General features: G+C 37.7%; 1 long non-coding RNA gene across 1 annotated transcript in view; it reads left to right on the top strand.

The window, feature by feature from the left end:
• The first annotated feature begins 985 nt into the window (after positions 1–985).
• Positions 986–9,613, top strand: part of LOC111828356 — a 74,987-nt gene continuing 66,359 nt past the window's right edge. Inside the window, exon 1 of the long non-coding RNA XR_002832198.1 lies at positions 986–1,062. This is a non-coding gene — a long non-coding RNA (uncharacterized LOC111828356). The remainder of the gene's footprint in view (positions 1,063–9,613) is intronic.

The following is a 9,613-nucleotide window of genomic DNA, read 5'->3' as shown; positions in this document are numbered from 1 at the left end:
ACATTTCCCTAAACCCCTAGTGCTATCCCCCTGGAGGTGACCACTGTTACCAGCTTCTTATGTATCCAAAGAAATTCTCCCAGGTAAACAAGTGGTTCCTACTTCTAGGACTGCTTCCTGATTGTATCCTGACAACGTTCCAATGCTAATTATTTTGTGTGTTAACTCATGCCTGCCAATGTTATAGCAAAATTAGAAGTATCAAGGGATGGATGATTGCCAACATTTTTGATAAAAAATGTGATTCTTTATATTACTGTTAATGAACCCTTTCTCCATCTTCTAAACTTCCTCACTCCCATCATATAATTATTTTCTCTTTCATGTAACAGAGGCCATGCCAGTTTTTAAAATCAACATCTTATAGATATACTTGCTATTTATGAATTTGACATAGAAACCTAATGTTCAAAGATGTTCTTCACTATTCTGCTAATATGAAGGGGATAAACTAGAAGCTGGCTTGTAAAATCTAGCTCTAACCAGTATCTTTCTCTGGACCAAAACAGGCAGCATTCCGCAGGGAGACAGACATTGGCAAATTTTTTTGTTTGAATTCTGGGAAGTTTCTTTTTCCCATAGACCAGCAGTTCTCAACCTGTGGGTCGCGACCCCTTTGGGGGTCGCCTAAGACCATCGGAAAACACATATATAATTACATATTGTTTTTGTGATTAATCACTATGCTTTAATTATGTTCAATTTGTAACGATGAAAATACATCCTGCATATCAGATATTTCCATTACGATTCATAACAGTAGCAAAATTACAGTTATGAAGTAGCAGTGAAAATAATTTTATGGTTGGGGAACATGAGGAACTGTATTAAAGGGTCGCGGCATTAGGAAGGTTGAGAACCACTGCCATAGACTGTTTTGTAGATAGAGAGGAAGTTAGAATTGAATGATACACAGGCACACCTTGTTTTATTGAGCTTTGCTTTATTGTGCTTCACAGATACTACTTTTTTTTTTACAAATTGAAGGCAAGACCCTCCACCAGCAACGATTACAGATTGCTTCATTGCGATGTCTGGAACTGAACCCCCAATACCTCCAAGGTAGGCCTTTAAGCCTTCTTACACTAATAGCTATTGAGAAACAGCTACACAGAGTAGAAAGGAGAATCGGCTGGCGTGACTGCTGGGGAACAGGGGGGTCTTGATCGCCTTCTGAAGGGTGCTCGGGAAGCAGGGCTCACCCTCACCTCCTCATTTGGCTCCAGGTCAAGCTCCAGGAGGACCTTGTGGACACATTGTGTCCTGTTACGTAATCTTTTCCAATCAGTAAAAGGGGTCATCTGAATGTAAAGGGGTCCCCATTCCCTTGGGCATGTTAAGGACTCCCCTTCTCCCCAGACTGTGAAGAAAAGCAAAATGGAAAATGGAGAGAAATAAAGAGTGTGATTATTCTGTGTTGGTTCTGGGACAGCTAAATCTTTGATGTTCTGACCTATAAAGAAAGCATTAAGATGTTTCTAGTATGCTGTGCTCTTCAGACCCCTGTGCTTCCTCCAATTGAACTTAGGGACTAAGGCTCTTTGACAGCGGTTCTCAACCTGTGGGTTGCGACCCCTTTGGCGGGCAAACAACCCTTTCACAGGGGTTGCCTAAGACCATCCTGCCTATCAGATATTTACATTACGATTCATAACAGTAGCAACGTTACAGTTATGAAGTAGCAACGAAAATAATTTTATGGTTGGGTCACAACATGAGGAACTGTATTTAAAGGGGCAGAAGGTTGAGAACCACTGCTCTATGAGCTGTTATGTATTGGCGCATGGCTGCTTAAAACAAACAGTCCTACTTCCAAGACTCGGGACTCCTGCTAAGAGGTGAACTTAGAAGCAATTGCTTTTTGTGTATCAATTCTATTGAATAATCTTGAGGTAAGAAATGGGCAGAATTTTCACTGATTTACTGTGATGAAAGCAGAGGGGATCTCTAAGGTTATTCTGTGGAGAAGACTTAGAATTCCCATCTGCCAGGGAACTGCCTTGACCCAAAACACAGAGAGGCCATCAACCTCTGCTATGTTCTTCTTCAGGGAATGTGGTTGTTTCCTTTTTATGGAAGTTGGGCTCCCTTTGTCATCAACACCAAGTCTTTTCTCCTTCCTCTTATCCTCCAAACCGACCCTCTCTGAATACATCAATCCCCACTCGCTGGCCCAAGATTAAACCATAAGTTCAGAATCATGCCTTGTACACAGTAGACGCTTGACCAACATTTGCTGAATTGACTATAAAGAATTCACAACCACAGTAGAAACTTTCCAATCAGAAATTCCTCTCCCTTTTGTTTGGTTCCAGCCTGCGGGGCTGGGGAAAGGCTGCTGTGTTTACTTGCAATAGCTACATGTGATGTGGCCAGGGTGGGTCATCAGAACCGTGGGTGTGCAGAACTGACTATCAAACTTAAAGGGCAAGATGAAGAGAAAATGGAGAACAAATGGATGCCTGTGGCTATGTGTTTGCTGTGAGGGACACAATTGATTATATAGAACAACTGGGGAGGGCAGTTCAGAATTCACACTGTGAGCAGGAGTGCATGCTGGCTGTCCTCTCATGGTGGGTGTTGTGGGCTGAGGGAGTGATGGAGGGCCCATCACTTATACACTCTGACTTTTCATAAACCCCTATGGTATTTTTTAAAAAATCATTGATAGTACAAACAGGCTGAAAATCAAGATAGACCATATTTTGGGCCATGAAACCAGTACTCGTACATTTAAAAGGATTTAAGTCATACAAAACATATTCTCTGATCACAGTGGAATTAAACTGGAAAGCAATAACAGGAAAATTCTTGAAAAATCCCCAAATATTTGGAAACTAAATAATATACTTTTAAATAACCCATAGATCAAACACAAATTGAAAAGGGAACCTAGAACATATTTTGAACTGAATGAAAATGAAAGCGCATGTCAAGTTTGTGCCACTGAAACAATACACAGGAGGAAGTTTATGGCACTAAATGCCTGATTTGAAAAGAAGAACATTTTCAAATCAATGACCTCAATTTCCACATTAAGAACTGAAAAGTAGAGCACATTAAACCCAAAGTAAACAGAGAAAGAAAGTATGTTTTTTAAAATGAGATATAATTAGGTATACAATATAATTATTTGATATATATGTATATATATGTTGTGAATTGATGATGACTGAAAGTTTTGGTACCATCTGTCACCTCATATAGATACAATTTTTTTCTTGTGATAAGAACTTTTAAGATTTACTTTCTTAGCTATGTTCAAATATACCATACAGTGTCGTTAGCTAATGACCATGCTGTACTTTACAGCCCTAGGGCCTATTTATCTTATAACTGGAAATTTGTACCTTTAGATCAGCGATTGCCAACTTTCAGACCTCACGGACCACCGGTTAGTGACCACTGCACCAAAGGTTTCCTTAAACCAGTGGTTGCCAACCTTTCGGACCTCACGGATCATCAGTGGTCTGTGGACCACCGGTTGGCAACCGCTGTTTTAGACCATCACCCATTCACTTATCACCCTCTCTCCTCTCCACCCTTCACCTGAAACCCTATCTCTGGCAAGCACCTATCTGTTCTCTGAATCTATGAGTTCAATTTTTTTAGATACCACATATAATTAAGAACTTATAGTATTTGTCTTTCTCTGTCTGGCTTATTTCACTTAGTATAATGCCCTCAAGGTTCATCCATGTTGTTGCAAATGGCATGATTTCATTCTTCTTTATGGATGAATAAGTTCCTGTGTGTGTATATGTGTTATCAATTAAAACTATCCATTCATCCGTCAGTAGACACTTAGGTTGTTTCTATGTCTTTGTTATTGAAAATAATGCTGCAGTGACCATGGAGGTGCAGATATATTTTGCAATAGTGATTTTGTTTCCTTTAGATAAATACCTAGAAGTGGAATTGCTGGATTATATGGTAGTTCTATTTTTAATTTTGAAAGAAAACGCCATAGTGTTTTTCATATTGGCAGAACCAGTTTACAATCTCACTAACAGCGCACAAGGGTTTCCTTTACTCACATCCTCACCAACAGTTGTTATATCTAGCCTTTTTGGAAATAGCCTTTCTGACAGGTATGGGGTGATATCTCATTGTGACTTTGATTTTTATTTCTCTGATGATAAGTGATTTTGAGCATCTTTTCATGTATATTGGCCATTTGGATGTCTTATTTGGAAAAATGTTTATTCAGTTCCTCTGCCCATTTATTATTATTTTATTTTATCTTTCAATCAGTTTACTTTCAATATTATTTTGTGTTGGTTTCAGGTGTACAGCATAGTAGTTAGACAAACATATATTTTTCAAAGTGTTCCCCACCCCGATATTTCCAGTACCCACCTGGCACCATACATAGTTATTGCAATATTATTGACTATATTCCCCATGCTGTACTTTACATCCCTGTGACTATTGTATAATTACCAATTTGTACTTCTTAATCCTTTCACATCTTTCAACCACTCTCCCTCTGGTAACCACCAGTTGGCTCTCTGTGTCTATGAGTTTGTTTCAATTTTGTTTGCTTATTTTGTTTTTTAGATTCCACGTATAAGTGAAATCATATGGTATTATTCTTTCATTTAGCATAATACCCTTTAGGTACATCCATGCTATCATAAATGATAAGATTTCATTCTTTTTATGGTCAATTATACTATTGTATATATGTACCATCACTTTTCTTTTTTTAAAAATCACTTATCTATTGATGGGCACTTGGGTTGCTTACAGATCCTGGCTATTGTAAATACTGCTGCAATGAGCATAGGGGTACATATATTCTTTTGAATTAGTGTTTTGGGTTTCTTTGGATAAATCCGCAGAAGTGGAATTGCTAGGTCAAAAGGCAGTTCCATTTTAAATTTTTTGAGGAAACTCCACACTGTTGTTTTCCACAGTGGCTGCACCAATCTGCATTCCCACCAACAGTGCACAAGGGTTCCCCTTTCTCCACATCCTCGCCAACACTTGTCATTTGTGGACTTATTTATCTATTTTTTCCTTTTTATTATATTGTCTTTTTAAAAAATTACTTTTTATTTTTTAATTACAGTTGACATACAATATTATATAAGTTTCAGGTGTATACCCCAGTGATTACTAAGTGATCATCCTCATAAATCTCTATGTGGATTTATTGATGATAGTCATTCTGACAGGTGTGAGGTGATAATCTCATTGTGATTTGAATGTGCATTTTTCTGACAATTAGTGGACTTAATGCAACTTATTGTTTTCTGGCTGTTTGCATTTGTTCCTTCTCTTGTTCTCTTTGTGATTTGACGATTTTCTGCAGTGGTTCGCTTAGATTCCTTTCTCTTTCTCTTTTGCCTATCTACTATGGGTTTTTCTTTGTGGTTATCATGGGGTTTACATAAATGTTTTAGAGTTATAATAGTCTATTTTAAGCTGAATGTTTTAAAAATAACCAGTTAAATTTTTAAAAAATACTTAAATAGAGTAAAACTGAATTTTATTCTTTTGGTGAACAGTTCTATGAGTTTTAACACCTATGTAGTTTTGTAAACTACCACCACAATCAGGGTACAGAATAGTTCCATCACCCCCAAATTCCCTCATGCTGCCCCTTTGTAGTCAAACCTTCCCCAACCCTAACCCTTGGCAATCACTGCCCTGTTCTCTAACCCCGTCATTTTGCCTTTTCAAGAATATCATATAAATTAATTCATTCAGTAAGGGACTTGTCGAGTCTGGTTTCTTAAACTCACCACAATGCCTTTTAGATTCACCCATATTATTGAGTGTATCTGTAGTTCTTTCCTTTTTATTGCTGTACATCATTTTATTGTATGAATGGACCACAGTTTTTTTACCCATTCACCCACTGTGAGACATTTGGGTTGTTTTCAGTTTTTGTTGATAGTTAATAAAGCTGCTGTAAGCATCCTTGTACAAGTTTTTATGCAAACGTACATTTCAAATCTGTAGAATAAATATCAGGAGTGGAATTGCTTGGTCATACGGTAAGGATGAGTTTAACTTTACAAAGAAGTGACGAATTATTCCAGAGTGGCTAAGCCATCTCACCTTGCTGGGGAAGTATGAGAGTTAGAGTTGTTTTACATCCTCACAAGTACTTTGTATTGTCAATTTCATTTTTTTAAGGTTTTTTTTAAAAAATATATTTTTATTGATTTCAGAGAGTAAGGGAGAGAAAGAGAAACGTCTATGATGAGAGAGAATTATTGATTGGCTGCCTCCTGCACGCTTCCTACTGAGGACCAAGCCCGCAAGTTGGGCATGTGCCCTTGACTGGAACCAAACCCGGGACCCTTGAGTCTGCAGACCCATGCTCTATCCACTGAGCCAAATCGGCCAGGGCTGTATTGCCAATTCAAAAAAATTTAGCGCACTGGCTGGTGTGGCTCGGTTGGTTGGGTGGTCGCAGATTCAATCCCCGTAGGGGCTGTGCAGGAGGCAACCAATTGATGTTCTGCTCTGACACCACATTGAAGTTTCTCTTTATCTTTCTCTCTCAAAATTAATAGAAATATTTTTTTAAATTTAGCTATTTTAATATATGTATAGTGGTATACCATTATCGTTTTACTTTGCATTTCCCTTATGACTAATGATGTTGAGCATCTTTTCTTGTGCTTCTTTGAGATCTGTATATTTTCTTTGAAGTGTCTGCTTAAATATTTTGCCCATTTCTTTTTCAGTTTTAATGAGCTTTTTGGGGAAATAATTTTACATTTACAGAAAATTTTTCAAAGATAGAACAGAGTCCCTGTACACCTCTTCCTTAGTTTCTCTTAATGTTAACATCTTATATAACTGTGGTAAATAACTAAATTCCAGACTTTATTTAGATTTTAGTTTTTCTGCTAATATAATTTTTTCCTGCTCCATAATAAAATCCAGAATACCTAGAGTTAAAATTTTCTTCCCTCATTGTATAAATCTCTTGGTTATCTTCATCTTCTTGGAGAAGTTGTACCCAGAGCCGTTCTGCTGCAACCTGGCCTGCATGATTTCTAGAACTCTTCCATAGTCGCTGTCTTGAGATCTCCCTTTACCTTCATCCTGGGGACCCCCTTCACCCACCCTCTTGGGTTGAATTTCTTGTGTTCTGGATCCTATGGCATTCTCTTCCATGCCTTTGTCTTTCTTGGCTTACTCTCTCATTTTGGTAAAACACATCTTTTTGGAGCTTCCAAAGAAAGGGAAGATGAAAAATGATTTCTGTATAGGTAACTTTCTTCTACCCTCACATTCAATTAACTCTCCTGGGTGTGATTGTTAATGTTCATATAAACTTGGCTAGGGTAGAGTATCTAGTTTTTTCTTGGTTTGTTTTTTTATTTATCCTCAAGAAACCTTTTTTAGCATAATATCTCTTTTTTATTGTTTAAAGTATTACATATGTCTTTCTTTTTCCCTGATTGACCCCCCTCCCACCACTCCTACCTCCCAGGACAAGCCCCCACCGCCTCAGTGTCTGTGTCCATTGGTTATGCTAATATGCATGCATGCAAGTTCTTTGGTTGAGCTCTTAATTCCCCGCCCCCCCCCACCTTCTCTCTGAGTTTGGATGGTCGGTTCAGTGTTTCTTAGTCTCTGGATCTATTTTTGTTCTTCAGTTTATGTTGTTCATTTTATCCCATATATGAGTGAGATTATGTGATATTTATCTTGCTCCAACTGGCTTATTTCGCTTAGCATAATGCTCTTCAGGTCCATCCATGCTGTTGCAAATGGTAAGAGTTCCTTCTTTTTTATAGCAGCGTAGTATTCCATTGTATAGATGTACCACAGTTTTTTAATCCACTCATCTGCTGATGGGCATTTAGACTGTTTCCAAATCTTAACTATAATAAAATTGTGCTGCTCTGAACATAGGGTTGCATATATCCTTTCTGATTGGTGTTTCTGGTTTCTTGGGATATAGTCCTAGAAGTGGGATTACTGGGTCAAATCAGAGCTCCATTTTTAATTTTTTGAGGAAACTCCATACAGTGGCTGCATGTTGGAGTTTTCCACAGTGGCTGCACCAGTCTGCATTCCCACCAGCAGTGCAAGAGGGTTCCTTTTTGTCTGCATCCTTGCCAGCACTTGTCATTTGTTGATTTGTTGATGACAGCTATTCTGACAGATGTGAGATGGTACCTCATTGTCGTTTTGATTTGCATCTCTCAGATGATTAGTGACTTTGAGCATGTTTTTATATGTCTCTTGGCCTTCTGTATGCCCTCTTTTGAAAAGTGTCTATTGAGGTCCTTTGCCCATTTTTTGATTGGATTGTTTATCTTCCTTTTGTTAAGTTATATGAGTTCCCTATAAATGTTGGAGATTAAACCCTTATCGGTGATAACATTGGCAAATATGTTCTTCCATGCAGTGGGCTTTCTTGTTGTTTTGTTGATGGTTTCTTTTGCTGTGCAGAAGCGTTTTATTTTGATGTAGTCCCATTTGTTCATTTTCTCCTTAGTTTCCATTGTTTTAGGAGCTGTATTAGTAAACATATTGCTACGACATATGTCTGATATTTTGCTGCCTATGAATTCTTGTAAGATTTTTATGGTTTCCCGTCGTACGTTTAAGTGCTTTATCCATTTTGAGTTTATTTTTGTGTATGGTGTAAGTTAGTGGTCTAGTTTCATTTTTTTTTTGTATGTATCTGTCCAATTTTTCCAATACCATTTATTGAAGAGACTATCTTGACTCCATTGTATGCTCTTGCCTCCTTTGTCAAATATTACTTGAGCATAATGGGTTGGGTCGACTTCTGGGTTCTCTGTTCTGTTCCATTGGTCTATATGTCTGTTCTTGTGTCAGTACCAGGCAGTTTTGAGAACAGTGGCTTTGTAATATAGCTTGATATCTGGTATTGTGATCCCTCCAACTTTGTTCTTCTTTCTCAGGATTGCTGCGGCTATTCGGGGTCTTTTTTTATTCCAGATGAATTTTTGGAGAGTTTGTTCTAGGCCTGTGAAATATTCCATTGGTATCTTAATAAGGATTGCATTGAATCTATAGATTGCTTTGGGTAGTATGGACATTTTAATGATGCTGATTCTACTAATCCATGAACACAGTATGTTCTTCCACTTGTTTATGTCTTCCTGTATTTTTTTTCAACATCCTGTAGTTTTCTGAGTACACAACTTTTACCTCCTTAGTTTATTCCTAGGTATCTTAATTTTTTTGTTGCAATGGTAAAAGGGATTGTTTTTTAGTTTCTCTTTCTGCGAGTTCATTATTGGTGTATAAAAAAGCCATAGATTTCTGTGTGTTAATTTTGTATCCTGCTACATTGCCAAATTCATTTTTTAAGTCTAGGAGTTTTTTGATGGAGTCTTTGGGGTTTTCTATGCACAATATCATGTCATCTGAGAATAATGACAATTTTACTTCTTCTTTCCCAATTTGGATGCCTTTTATTTCTTCTTCTTGTCTGATCGCTATGGCTAGCACTTCCAGTACTATGTCAAACAGGAGTGGTGAAAGTGGGCATCCCTGTCTTGTTCCTGTTCTTATGGGAAATGGTTTTAGTTTTTGCTCATCGAGTATGATGTTGGCTGTAGGTTTGTCATATATGGCCTTTATCATATTGAGATTATTCCCTCTA

This window comes from Myotis lucifugus, unplaced genomic scaffold (assembly GCF_000147115.1).
Source record: "Myotis lucifugus unplaced genomic scaffold, Myoluc2.0 scaffold_337, whole genome shotgun sequence".
In the NCBI taxonomy this organism is placed as follows: domain Eukaryota; kingdom Metazoa; phylum Chordata; class Mammalia; order Chiroptera; family Vespertilionidae; genus Myotis; species Myotis lucifugus.
This window is presented reverse-complemented; position numbering and strand designations above follow the sequence as displayed.